The following is a 13761-nucleotide window of genomic DNA, read 5'->3' on the forward strand; positions in this document are numbered from 1 at the left end:
AGACTTGGAAATGGCAGAGATGCTTAATGACTTTGTTTCGGTCTTCACTGAGAAGTCTGAAGGAATGTCTAATATAGTGAATGCTTACGGGAAGAGGGTAGGTTTAGAAGAGAAAATAAAAAAAGAGCAAGTAAAAAATCACTTAGAAAAGTTAGATGCCTGCAAGTCACCAGGGCCTGATGAAATGCATCCTGGAATACTCAAGGAGTTAAAAGAGGAGGTATCTGAGCCTCTAGCTATTATCTTTGGGAAATCATGGGAGACGGGGGAGATTCCAGAAGATGGGGAAAGGGCAAATATAGTGCCCATCTATAAAAAGGGAAATAAAAACAACCCAGGAAACTACAGACCAGTTAGTTTAACTTCTGTGCCAGGGAAGATAATGGAGCAGATAATTAAAGAAATCATCTGCAAACACTTGGAAGGTGGTAAGGTGATAGGGAATAGCCAGCATGGATTTGTAAAGAACAAATCATGTCAAACTAATCTGATAGCATTCTTTGATAGGATAACGAGCCTTGTGGATAAGGGAGAAGCGGTGGTGTATTCTTATAGATAAACTAGGAAAGTACAATTTAGATGGGGCTACTATAAGGTGGGTGCATAACTGGCTGGATAGCCATACTCAGAGAGTAGTTATTAATGGTTCCCAATCCTGCTGGAAAGGTATAACAAGTGGGGTTCCGCAGGGGTCTGTTTTGGGACCGGCTCTGTTCAATATCTTCATCAACGATTTAGATGTTGGCATAGAAAGTACGCTTATTACGTTTGTGGACAATACCAAACTGGGAGGGATTGCAACTGCTTTGGAGGACAGGGTCAAAATTCAAAATGATCTGGACAAATTGGAGAAATGGTCTGAGGTAAACAGGATGAAGTTCAATAAAGATAAATGCAAAGTGCTCCACTTAGGAAGGAACAATCAGTTTCACACATACAGAATGGGAAGAGACTGTCTAGGAAGGAGTATGGCAGAAAGAGATCTAGGGGTCATAGTGGACCACAAGCTTAACATGAGTCAACAGTGTGATACTGTTGCAAAAAAAGCAAACATGATTCTGGGATGCATTAACAGGTATGTTGTAAACAAGACACAAGAAGTCATTCTTCCGCTTTACTCTGCGCTGGTTAGGCCTCAACTGGAGTATTGTGTCCAGTTCTGGGCACCGCATTTGAAGAAAGATGTGGAGAAACTGGAGAGGGTCAAGAGCAACGAGAATGATTAAAGGTCTTGAGAACATGACCTATGAAGGAAGGCTGAAGGAATTGGGTTTGTTTAGTTTGGAAAAGAGAAGACTGAGAGGGGACCCGATAGCAGTTTTCAGGTATCTAAAAGGGTATCATCAGGAGGAGGGAGAAATCTTGTTCACCTTTGCCTCTAATGATAGAACAAGAAGCAATGGGCTTAAACTGCAGCAAGGGAGATTTAGGCTGGATATTAGGAAAAAGTTCCTAACTGTCAGGGTAGTTAAACACTGGAATAGATTGCCTAGGAAAGTTGTGGAATCTCCATCTCTGGAGATATTTGAGAGTAGGTTAGATAAATGTCTATTAGGGATGGTCTAGACAGTATTTGGTCCTGCCATGAGGGCAGGGGACTGGGCTCGATGACCTCTCGAGGTCCCTTCCAGTCCTAGAGTCTATGAGTCTAAGAGTCTATGTGTAAATTTCAGCTTGAGTAGACATACTCACAGTAGTTTGCTAAAAACAGAGTGTAACCACATTCTAGCAGCCCAAGTACATACCTAAGGTCTTGGACAGGATCATATTCAGGGTGGCTAACTCCTCTCACTGCTTGTTTCACCATGGCTTGACTCTATTTTTAGTGCACTATTTCAATTACAGCTAGTACAGGTGTATCTCCTCGAGCTGGAATTTACACCTCCAGCTTGAAGTGCAGACATACCTTCAGGGTTTGTCTAGTCTACAAAAATTATCTGTGCCTGACAATGGGTATCAACTGCAAATGTACACAGGGATAAAGTAGTTCACTATTTCAGAAACCTGGTTAGAACATTGCAACTGCTTTGGAGGACAGGGTCAAAATTCTTCTTCAACTACGCTCCAGTGCAACACTCTCTTTGTGAGCAACAGATCCCTTTTTGTATAGTCAAACTCCAAATTTAAGATAAGACATGCCAAGATAAGGTGAGATATAATGGGAAGGAATGACAAATATAGCAGAAAAAGTGTACAGAACTTGATGATTCCAAATAATGTTAGAGTTCTGAAGTTTGTATTTCAGATTTAGTCAAACTATTTTTTGCCTGTGATTTAGCCACAGGATTATATTACGTGAATGTGTGTGAACGTATAAAGTACACTCGTAAGAATTAAAACTGCTTTATTAAAATGTATATTTCAATTCATATAATCATTAAATGACCTAAAAGCTTTGTTGTTATATATTAGACATGGAATTTTACATCATGAATTCATTTTCATTTTCACGCATTTTCTCATGTTTCCCATTGTGCAGTAAAATGGGAAAATATTCAGGCCCTGATTTGCCACTGGATTTCTCCCGTTTTATACCAATGCAACTTCATTCAAATCAATGAGCTTCAACTGCAACTTAAAAGTGCCCTCCCTTGCTAGAATCCCTTTTGTAAGTAACTACCCTATCCCAGAATGGATTGAGGGAAAATTGAGCTCCATAAGTTTACATTTTTTCTAAATATTGAACATTTTGCTATTTTTGTTAGATATATTCATGCCTCTGTTTTTCTTTTCAGCCCTTAACACAACACTGTAGATACTTCAAAACTCTCAATAACTTATATTTAAATTACATTCCTTGTATTCTCATTTCACTTGCATTGAGCCAGAGGCTTCCTTTTTAAAAGCTATAATATGCAGATTAGTATTCAGTTTAATGACTAAAACAGAAATCAATCACATTAAATGTTGGTGTGTGAAGAGTGTAATTGAAAGGTAATTTCTGTATACATGCCTTTTTTTCACACTGAAATGTCTGCTGTTTTCCTTTTTGCTTTATACCTAAAACATAGTAAGAGTTAAGTATGGAAAAAGAAAGGATTGAGAATCATAATTAAACACGATGGAAAGACAATGAATTATCAAATGCTCTCATTGTCTTTACCACACACAGAGAAAGAATGTATATTTGATTCAGGGCCTCATTCCACAGACTGAACGATGCTAGGAATATTCAGTAATCTTTTTGCTCAATGTCACATAAACCGTCACTAGTAATAGACAGTGTTGCACTGTGTCATTGCAGCTGGGTATGTGCTAGGTTTTTTAAAAGCTAACAAAGCTTCTTTGAGGATCTTTACATTTCAATTTAACTAAACTGAAGTACTGACATATTCCTGTTTATTCCATATTCCTTTCTGCTAAAGTAGTAGTTTTTACAATATGGTTATTATACTTTCCCTGGATAGCTACTAGTTTTCTTCACATTTAGCTAATTTCTATAACAATCAAATATATTATGATCAAGTATTGCATTGGAAGACAGTGAAAATAGTATTATATTATTACACAATATAGTTCAAAAGAAAGAGAGGATGTCAGAAATCTTCATTTAACATTTCCCCCTGGGGTACTTCATAAAAATTTAACACAGAGGAAAGTAAAAATAAAAAGTTGTTCCAGTTTTCAGTTTTCCCAGGAGACCTGCAGGAAAGCAACCTGATCTCAAATGAATGGCAAGGACATCCACTGGGGACAAGACTACGCTACACTTACTCACACTGAATAGTAGTTTACGCTACAACTGGCTCCACTGTAGTCAGTGAAATTACTTGTGGAGTAAAACACTATTCAGTGTGAGGAAGAGTATCTCAGTCTGGCCCTTATAAAGTTGTCAGATTATATAACTGTCATACAGAAACAGTAGTACACAAAATGCAAATATCAGACTGAAAGCTGCCAGTAATTCTTGCATTTTGACCTTGAAAAGATTTCACTGTAAATAACTGATAAAAGGATGCATCATATATTTAAAATGGAAAAAAACTTGTATACATACCCCCATCAAAAATAACAGAATAGTTTAGTTAGTTTTTTGGCAAAACAAAAATGAAAAATGTTGAGGGGAAAAGTATAGGTGCAAAACCAAATGTAAAGCTACCTTTCCCTGGATTCATGCAGCCATAGATATGAAACTAAAAATTAACTCCTACAAATCCCTGTATGATGACTGCTGATTAAAGATGAATTCAATGGCCAAAAAGAAACTATTGCACAATAAAAGCAGCAAAGAATCCTGTGGCACCTTATAGACTAACAGATGTTTTGGAGCATGAGCTTTCGTGGGTGAATACCCACTTTGTCGGATGCATCCGACGAAGTGGGTATTCACCCACGAAAGCTCATGCTCCAAAACGTTTGTTAGTCTACAAGGTGCCACAGGATTCTTTGCTGCTTTTACAGATCCAGACTAACACGGCTACCCCTCTGATATATTGCACAATAGAAGAAAGATAGAGGAAAACATGAAAAAAAGGAAAAGAGAGAGGAGGGAGATGTGGAACGCATTACAAATACATAATGTGATAAACTCATTTTGTAGCATCAGAAAGGATAATCTGCAGAATTCCCTAGATGGCTGACTTTAAGGAACATTGTAACTGCCATTTACTTCAGTTGGGTCATATTTTATCATTGACCATATTTTGCATTCTTTTTTTTGGGGGGGAACTGCCTCTTCCTCTGCCTCCTCTGTTTCTTCTCATCTTTTTGACCAGTTGACCTCATTTTTTTGTGGTCGTGGTGGTCTTGCTTTGAGTGCTATTGGGTTTCTTCATGTGCCAGCATTATAGATTCTGTCTGCTTTTGTATTTTCATTGGTTGTTTTTTTTCTATGGATTTATGGTCTAAGTTCAGAGTCTGGCCAACCTGGCTTGCTGCAAGACCTGGAGTGTGGAGGGTAAGGTTGCTTTAAGCCACCTTTTCACTGCCTGATCCTGGGGCCAGGTAGGGGCTCATTTGTACATATGCTTTAAAATTGAAGTCTCTTTGTATCATTGTATTTAAAATAATATAGACTGGAAGTTTGTATATAATATTCAATACAGCACATGTACCAGGCCGGATTCACTCTAGGGTCTGCACTGATTTCCACTTTCATATGCAGGAATAACTCATGTAGAAGTATGTGGAAAGGGGCCTATTTATGCAGTTGAAGTGAAGTCTCAGTGATAGAAAAGCCAATAGCAGTTTTGTCTTCTCTCAGACTTTGTCTATATGGGGATGTTACATCACACTAACTGTAGTTAGTTCACCTTAAGGTACCTTATGTCTGCACAACACCTTTCACAAAGCATCTTGGTATCTTAGGAGTAAGTAAAAGATTTATACTTTTAGTGTTTTCTTCTTTAGAGATAGGTATATTCTAAAAAATCCATTCACATCACAGATGAGGAGAGGATTTTTCTCTTACAATAGTCATTGATACAATGAATACTATTGTATGGAAAAGACATTCTGATTGTTTTAATTAATTCCCATAACATAAAATATGCAGTTTCAGCAAATGAGTTCTCCTAGTCAGTACTTTCATATGTGATAGAAGCCTAAGTTTTGCTTGCTGCTTTGAAACATTATAAATATAGATTCCTAGATTCCAATGCCAGAAGGGACTATTGTGATCATCTAGTCTGAGTGCCTGTATAACACAGTCCATACAACTTCCCCAAAATTCCTTTTAAACTAGTGCATATCTTTAAATATATATTTTAAATAATATTTTGCATTACCATAGCATCATCTGTGGATTTTAAAGTTCTTTGCAAATATTAATTGAGCCTCACAACACCTGTGTGAAGAATTACTATCCCATTTCACAGTTGAGGAAACTGAGGCGCAGAGTTTGCCCATGGTCATACAAAATTTGTGGCAAAGCTTGGAAGAGAAACGAGGTATCCTCATTCCCAAATAAGTGCTCTAACCAAACGACCACTCTCTTTTTATCCCAGTACAAAAGAAAGCACCATTTTCAAAGTATATTGGGGAAAATACATGAAGACACTCAAGTACATTTAATTTACTTCCAATTTCCTTCCTCCCTCTGGTGCTGGGATGATTTGTAGATTATTAGACAGCTGGCTTTTGCTACTGTGAGCAGAATGGAAGTATTATATGATGTATAGCTTCATCCATAGCTTTTGGCAAACACCTTGTAAACAAAGTAGCAGAGGGTCACTTCCTTTCTCAACATTCCTAATGCAATGTCCTATATAATCACACTACTAAAGCACCAGTGAAATACTAGTCATATCAACAGATAGACAGTAGCAGCAGGGGGAAAGCTCTGGGGAAAATGACTCTAGCTGACCCATTGTGTTTTGGTTTTCTTTCTATTAAAAGTATGTTGTCAGAGTGCTGGATTAACTGAATTATTCCCCTTTCCAATGTGCAAAAGGAAGCTGTTCTAAAGCTTTAGTTCTTTTCCCTCACCGGGCATTTCAATCACATTTCAGAGAAAAGAGACTCTCTTGCCAGGTGAAACTTTAAACTATGCTGCATTAGTCACCAGCTAATACTTTTTAAATTATTACTATTAGTCATATTCCCCTTTCACAGAAAATCCCTAAAAGAAAATACCATGAACAATTCAACCTAATGACAGCACAGAACAGATTTAGCTTTAATATGAGAAAGCACTAATACATATGCATTTATCAAAGTTTTGGGCCTTATTCTGCTTTCAGTCAAATTGTCCTCGCCTATTCTGAGGATGAAGAGAGCTGTTATCCTGTGGGTCTGAGTTTGATGGGCAAAACGGAGTGGAAATACTGCCTCTGTTGCATTTTGCCCTACTCACAGACGACCCTATATTGGTGCTGTGCAGCTTGGAAACTACAGAGAGAGAAAGGCAGGGGGCAGGCCCAGCACGGCAGCCAACTTCAACAGTACCTTCCTGCCACAAGCCCCATGGAACTTGTTAATTACTATTAATTTATTCCTATGATATTAACACAAAACATTTGGGTACCCATCCTGCAAAGTGCTGTGCACCCTCATCTTCAATTTACTTCAAGAGGAGTTCAAGATGCTCTGCACTTACCAAAAGTTGGATCAGCCCATGCCATTGTACAAAGATAGATAAAGAGGGTACAGTCCATATTAGATAAGATAAATAAAACTGAGACAAGGCACAAAACAGCAATTTTGGAGGAGGCTATGGGGAATAATAATGATAAAAAGGGAGGCAGGATTGCATCAAGAGGTGAGTTTTTAAGTAGGAGACAGGTTTCTTGGTGAATGGGGACAAGACAACACTTCTAGGAAAGGAGGCAAGAGAGTATCTTCAAAAAGAGTGCTTGCATGAGTAATGTATCAGAGGGTAGCCGTGTTAGTCTGGATCTGTAAAAGCAGCAAAGAATCCTGTGGCACCTTATAGACTAACAGACGTCTATAACATGCATGACATGCATCTGAGGAAGTGGGTATTCACCCACGAAAGCTCATGCTCCAAAACGTCTGTTAGTCTATAAGGTGCCACAGGATTCTTTGCTGCTTTTGCATGAGTAATGTCTACTCACCTGAGGATGGATTATAGGATCGGGACCCTAATGAGTTAATTAATTTTTATAGAGCTTTGCAGATGTAGAGTGCTAGGTGACAGTTAAGTACCATCATCATCTTCTAGCTGAAAAAAACACCTTACCTTTGTTTCATTATTTACACCCGTGCAAAGCAAGTAAAATGCTACTGTTCTGATCTAACAACATTTTACATTCTCTTTGAACAGATGTAAATGACTGGGCAAGCTGCAAAGCAGCAGAGTATCATTCTCAATGTAAGTAAGAGCCCATCTTCATTAGGGAAAGTTGCACTTGAATGTAGCTACTGGAGTAAGTCACACCAGCACTAGCCCCATTTTACACCAGTACATCAAGTCTACACCAGGGATGTGCACTAGCACAGCTACACCAGTGGGATTTTCCCTCATGGAGGCACACCTTAAAGCAAATTCCATGGACCAAATTTTCCCTGCTGTTGCACTCATGAAACCCCACTGACTGGCCTTGTGTGTTTTGGATGAGAAAGATATAGCACCTGATTGATTAGGGCAGCATTTAACTATATGTTTTACCATAAGTGTGTGCTTATATCCCATTGAAGTCAATGAAGTCCTGTCCTGAATTGGGGATCCTATTTTGTTATGAATTGCTTGACAGGATAGCATGAAGTCTGTTGTTTTTTTCTTTTTAATTTTGGGGTTTTTTTTAAAAGAATAATGAAGAAAGTGCGTAATAGAGCAAAGCAAATTACTGCCAATGAACAACTTACCTGACAAATATAGTCCTTTTCTTCATAATTATTTGTGAACATACTATTTTTATGAATGTATTCATTATTTGTAATTATTAATTAACACTTTGGGTGGATCTTCTGGTCTGGCCAAATGAAACAATCCTAAGGATAAGAGCAGAGATGATTGGGACAAATGTGGCTTTGTGCCACCCTTATGCTGCCCCTTCACCCACCTGACCTTTAGGCCAGAGGAGGAAGTTCTGTTCTCAGTGCAACTTACAGCACCCTGAGATCTGCTCTGTATTGAGTCCACCTGTTGCCCCAAATGGCTGATACAACAGCCAGGGATCACCACAACAAAGTGGCATACCAATCACACTTCATTTTCCGTAGCCACTCCTTCTTATGCTAGAGGCTGAGAGAGTTGGTTACCTTAAGAGTTGCTTCACCAGCAATTTAGGCATATATTTCAGCATATGAGTTGTTCATAAACCATTTGCTCCAACTGTGTCTTCAATGGTTTGCTGTTCATTATTTGTGCTATGTAATTAATCACCTACCTTACACTGTATCATTTCTGCTACCTGACGAAATGATTGAAACTTTGTAAGTGTGGAGGGAACACTTCTCGAATATATACTGAACCCCTATGTTCTTGTTTATCTACATGCCCAACTGTCCTCCCCCAGCATTTGTTAGAACTAGACCTGCCTTCATTAACGTTTGTGGGAAAGTGAACAAAATGGGGAGGAGCCAATGGCCAAATTCAAATACAGTTTAGAATTTGTGAAAACATTTTTCTCATTATATCCCATTCTAGTGCCGACACAGCTACGAGTTTTTAAAACCTATTGCTTCAAACATTTATAAATCTCCTGGTATTTTAGGAAGCTAAAAGCACATTTTTTGATAACAGGGTTAACTGATAGCACAATTTGGATTGCGGCTCCTCATTACCTCTTCCTGTTTGAATTAGTACTATATATTAAATTAAGCTAACAGCTTTCCCCTTAGGCATGTCTTTGTTAGCCCTTAAATCCTGTATCACCTTTTATAGAATTCTTGTCCATCAAACAAAATTAAACACATGGAATATATATTCTCCACACAAGACAAGGAAAAAAATAATTGGAGGTTGCAATTATGTTGTTTGCCTGTCATGATATTTTCCTTCTTTGGGACAGAGTTTCAAAATACAGGCGACAAGTAAATACAGAAGATTTTTGAAGCATGTTTCCTTGTTCTCGAATCATATCTTTATACCACTGAAAATTGTACATTTAGCCAATAACTGCAACAAAGTTGACATCTTCCCCAGTACTTTCCATTTTTAGGAGGTCTACTTTTCTGCATGGGACTAATGTCTAGGGTGGTTAGAGGGTTCTTGTCCTTTTTCCATCACAGACCCAAAGAAATCGGATGTGATTTTTTGCTGTGACCCACCAAATCCCACAATCCTTGGGAGACACAAAACATTATGGGACCTCAACAACAAGAAAATGCTGGTTCTATGGTTTGTTAAGACTTGTGGGGCTGCTTATGGGTGTTGGGTCAGGGTAGTGATGTTGAGTGGTGAATGATTATGTTGAGACTGTGTGGAGGGAGAAGTTCTAGTTGGAGCAGTTTCTGTTGTGGGGGCTCTTTCTTCTGCTTTCCTTCCCAGCACAGCACTTAGCTCCAATTAAATGTTTCAAGAGGAAGCTGACTGCACAGACTCTTGAAACACACAGAAAAAAGAGGATATGACTGCTGAGCTTGCTCTAGGACTGTGTTGGGGTGGGGCAGAGGCAGATGCTGCCAGAGCAGAGGAAGAGGGAGGGAGCTGCTCCCTCTCCATCTGCCTTAGCTCCTACTTGGTCCTAGTAATTGCAGGATTTTGCTGGGCTTTTTACCCTCAGTCCATGGGACCCAGTGCAGTGTTGCCAAGTGGCTGTCATCCTGCCTGCATGACACTCATGCATTTGGCAGCCTTATCATGCATTCCCTTAGCTGGGATATTTTTGCTTCAGGCAGCTTTGCTGACCCACATTCTGTATTCCCCTTCCTGGAGCCAGTCCAGCATGCAGATGGTACTGGCACAGCTGCTAGTGACTGGGGCACTGGAATCTGAGGATCTGAAAAGGAACAGAATGGGGAATGGACTGAAAAGGTACTGTAGCAAAATAGGAGATGCTGATGAGGGAAAGGAAAGAATGGGGAAGGTTGCCTTAGCCCCTCCCACCCCCAATAGCCCCCAGACTTCCACTACCAAAGGAGTGCAGAGGCATGTGTAAGAGGTCTGTTGGCCCCTTACTGAAACTTGGGGGAAAGGGTTCGTTGATTCTCTGCCGATACCGGGAGAAAGGAGAAGGGCTGAAGAGGAATAGGGATCCTGGGACTGAGAGTCCCCTGAGCCAAGGGAAGAGGCCAGCACTCCAAGTTAGCTGCATGGACAGCACAGGTAGGCCAGTGAGAGAGTCAAGAACCCAAGGACTGTCCTAGGCAAGAGCGAGAGCTGCCCAGGCTGAGTAAGGCAGAGCCATGGAGAGTGCAACAGACTTAAACTGAGCTGGGGAGAGAGCAGCAGGCCAGAGCCAAAGGGGCCAGAGAAGCATTCCAGAGGCAGAGCTGAGCTGGAAATAGAGAAGCAGCCCAGAGATGAGGAGCTGGAGCAGTGCAGACCAACCACACCGACAGTGAGCCAGGACTGAGCTACAGCGGGGAACTACGGGGCCAGAGCTGGGATAGCAGATGCCTGGTGTGCCACAAGTAACACTGAAGCTGAGAGCAGTGAGCAGCTGGGGAGAGCAAGGTGGGACCCTGGGCAGAGAGGGTTCAGCGAAGGGAGATGTCACTAGACAAGGCCAGACTTGGTGGAGGGGAGCACATGAACCCGATGGGTGGCCTGATGCTGGGGAGAAGGGTCCAGCTACCTAGAGCCTGAGGGTATTTAGCCACCACTAGAGCAGGTGTCTTATCTATGGTATCATCACAGCACATCCGGGTCCTGGGAAGGAGACCTGGGATGTGTAAGGAACAGACTAAATTTTCTTGAGTCCTGGATCCTTTAACTTTTTTTTCAGTTTTACCCTTACTGATCACTGGGTCAGGGAAGTGGCCAGAGGGGAGAGAGCACCCTAGAGTGGAAACACCCTAGCCCCTGTGTTGAGTGACCCACAAGAAGACTGGGGGTTAAGTCCCCTAGGGATCCTGGGCACAGTCTTATCGGAGTTATAAGAAGTCTGCCAGGGAGGAGTGTGGAAGAGGAGTCCTCAAGGTTAGCCAGACATCTGGGTTAAGGAAGTTTGGATGGGGACTTAGATCCTTTCATCATCTGATTCCATTGGTGTATTATAGAAGCCAGGAAAATTCCCCACAATAGTGGGGCCATTCTCCCGCTTACACATGCCGGCAGGACAGTGTCTGTGGAAGGCCTGGCTTGCTGCTGCCCTTGTTGATAAATAAAGGACTTCATTTACCAGACCTGGAAACTGACATATTTCACCAGCACTACATCCATGCAATTGTCTTAAGGCAGAGTTTACAGTTATATGCTAATTATTTACAGTTAGCAAATTAGATAAATAATCACACGTTATTGCACAAAACTTGGCATCTATGGGCCCATTTCTTTGTCATGCCCCACTGGTTGTTCTAGACTGATGAAGTACCTAGCCCTAAAGGGCTGCGCTGATGCCCTTTGGAGCTCATTCTTCTTGTCACACCTGCCCAAACTCTGATCACAAAGCACTTTCAGTAGACTGCCAGATCAACAACCCTATTAATAGAAATAAAAAGAGTCATCAGCCATAGTCCAGGGCTGCAGAAAAGATTTCTTTGAAATAATTGGTTTCTTCCAGTAGATAATGTACGTTCTTCAGGCCAGGATTTTTATGGAAATGAGGCAAGCGACATAACTTCCAGCTGAAGCAGCAAAAGGTATTCTGTTTCAACATAGACAAGACAGACTCCTATATAAGAGGAGAGAATATCTCACTCATCTTTGTTTACCTTAGTCCAAATTCCAACTGTTGAATCTCACTTCATTTTCCCTCAGTACGCACACGCTTGCTTCCAAAATCATGTATCCATATCTTCATATACTGATTTATTCCTACCACTAAAACCCTGATTTTTGGCTTTAGCATTTCCTGGAATACGTGCTAAGTCTTTCAATAGAATACTCGAAAAGGAAACAAACTATAGAATGTATCAGGCTTAAAAATGCAAGGACAAGGAGGAAATGCCAAGTTCTAAGCTTTCTTTTTTTTTTTCCATTAGCACATTTCCCATAGCTCAGTTTCTAGATCAAGCTACTGTCCATGGACAGAATATTATGAAAAATGTAACTTCATGTGTGCAAGATGGGATTGTTCTTTTCCTGGAAATATTTAATAAGAAATTCAAGGATACCACACGAATGGTTCAGACTACAGACAAAAAGGGAATAATTAAGCACCCCCAAACTGAATGTGAAACAAAGCTTCAAGAGAAGCCCCACCAGCACAGACTAATCAGAAAGGTATTTTGATGGAAATAGGCTGAGTTACAAGGTAAGAAGTCAGTGGGAAATAAACAACCAGTAACACAGGCCTTGAACCAGCAATGAGCTCTATATGGGTGGACCCTTCACCTGCATGGAGCCCTGTTGATTATAATGGGGTTCAACATGGATACTGGGCTTATTGGCTTGTTGCCTTGTTCCCCCATCTATCCGTCTGTCCACCTGCTGTCTCTTGTCTTGTATTTAGATTGTAAATTCTTTGGGGAAAGGACCATCTTTTTGTTCTGTTTTTGTATAGAACTTTGCAAATAGAGTCTTAGTCTGTGACTTCAACTACTAGGACTACCGCAAGACAAATAAATCTTAAAGATTAATCATAATATGCTGTACAGATAGGGTGACCACTTGTCCCTTATTTCCTTGATTTATCCCTTAAGGTGACCACCCATCCCTTAAGATGTATTGCATGGATTGGGCAACGTTTGGCACATGGCCCACGTCACTTCCCACCCCCTCCATTGGCCTGCAGTGGCGAACCGCAGCCAGTGGGAGCTGCGATTGGCCAAACCTGTGGACACGGCCAGTAAACAAACCGACCTGGCCCGCCAGGGTGCTTATCCTGGCGAGCCGTATGCCAAACATTGCTGATCCCTGATGTATTACAACTGACAAGAAGCACAATTTTAAACATTAAATTGATGCTTATGATATTGCATTGTATACTTGAGGACAGTAGAAATGTACGCTTGAGATAAAAATACGACATGATAAGAGAAATGGTATTTCCCTAACATGTGCCTTAAAATAAAACATTGTCCCTTATTTTTCTGTGTTGGTTTCCCTTAATTTCCATCCAACAAAGGTGGTCACCCTACATACAGGATCATTGCAGGAGCAGAGCCATAGAAAATGAACTATCTGAAAGAAGACATTGTTAAATATTATATATCATCCTCTGTAAAAGAATTAAGCTGGTTATTGGATTTTGACTGTTACTGTATTTTTATATTATATTTATTATGTACAGATTAGATTTAATGTTTCTGTAT

The sequence above is a fragment of the Gopherus evgoodei genome, chromosome 1 (assembly GCF_007399415.2).
Source record: "Gopherus evgoodei ecotype Sinaloan lineage chromosome 1, rGopEvg1_v1.p, whole genome shotgun sequence".
Lineage (NCBI taxonomy): Eukaryota > Metazoa > Chordata > Testudines > Testudinidae > Gopherus > Gopherus evgoodei.